Below are 931 nucleotides of genomic sequence, written 5' to 3' on the forward strand. Positions count from 1 at the left end.
GACCCCCCACCCCCTCGGAGACACACGTGAACCCTGCAGCTTTACGGGACAGTCTCCCCACAGTCGGGGGCTCCTCCCGGGTTCTCTGTCCTGGGTGATGGGCACGGGAGAGCCCTGACCCAGGCCACTTCCCATGCTGGGGGTGCCTTCTGATGGAACAGGAGGAAAGGAAATGTGCCGGGCTGTGGGGTGAGCGAGCACTGTGCAATGGGGAGGGGAGAACCTGGGTGGTGGGAAGGTGTTCGTGGTGGAGTTCTTAAGGATATTCTGCACGTTTAAAACGTTTTGTTAAGAAAATGCCAGGGAAGAGAAGGTAAAGAACACAGCTATGCAGTGTCAGAGCTCACGTGTGCTTTAGAAATCAAATCCAAATCTTTCAATTCACTGACAAAAGAAATGGAGCCCCAGAGAAAGGGGGACACGCCTAAGGCCATCCAGCCAGGCTCCGGACTCCTGGGTGCTTCTCTAGCTATGGATCTGACAGGTGCCTGGGGCAGGGTTCACAGCCAGCGCTCTGCTGGGGGGCAGGGGGGAAGGGGTGGAACCCCAAGGCCAGCTCCTGAGAGCAGCGTGTCCAGTGGCCTGGCGCCGAGGGAAGCCTGCCGATGCGCTGAAGAGCGCTTTCCAAATACCGCCAGGCTGGCCCCTCAGATGTCCCCATACAAAAAGAACCTAAGGTAAGCAATTTCGTGCGGCTTTTGGTTTTTTTGGGCGGGGGGAAGCCTATGAAAAATAAGCTCTCCCGGCAACTGAACTCAAGAACGAGTTCCTGAAGCTGATGTGGGCTAGAGAGAGGGCATGGGTATGATTCCAACAACCTTTCTCTTTTACAATCAGTTTTCTTAAGACAGCAAATTCTCTTTGTGTTTTCTGAAAGTTCAGGAGATAGAAAGAGTCCCTTCCTAAGATGGTGCCAGAAAAGAAGACAGGG

At 54.2% G+C, this 931-nt stretch overlaps 1 protein-coding gene across 1 annotated transcript in view; it reads right to left on the reverse strand.

Annotated features, from left to right (window-relative positions):
* FUBP3 (far upstream element (FUSE) binding protein 3) overlaps positions 1-931 on the reverse strand; it is a 67,902-nt gene that overhangs the window by 5,199 nt on the left and 61,772 nt on the right. The gene's annotated exons all lie outside the window — the stretch shown is intronic.

This window comes from Bison bison, unplaced genomic scaffold, assembly GCF_000754665.1.
Source record: "Bison bison bison isolate TAMUID 2011002044 unplaced genomic scaffold, Bison_UMD1.0 scf7180017864375, whole genome shotgun sequence".
NCBI classification, from domain to species: Eukaryota; Metazoa; Chordata; class Mammalia; order Artiodactyla; family Bovidae; genus Bison; species Bison bison.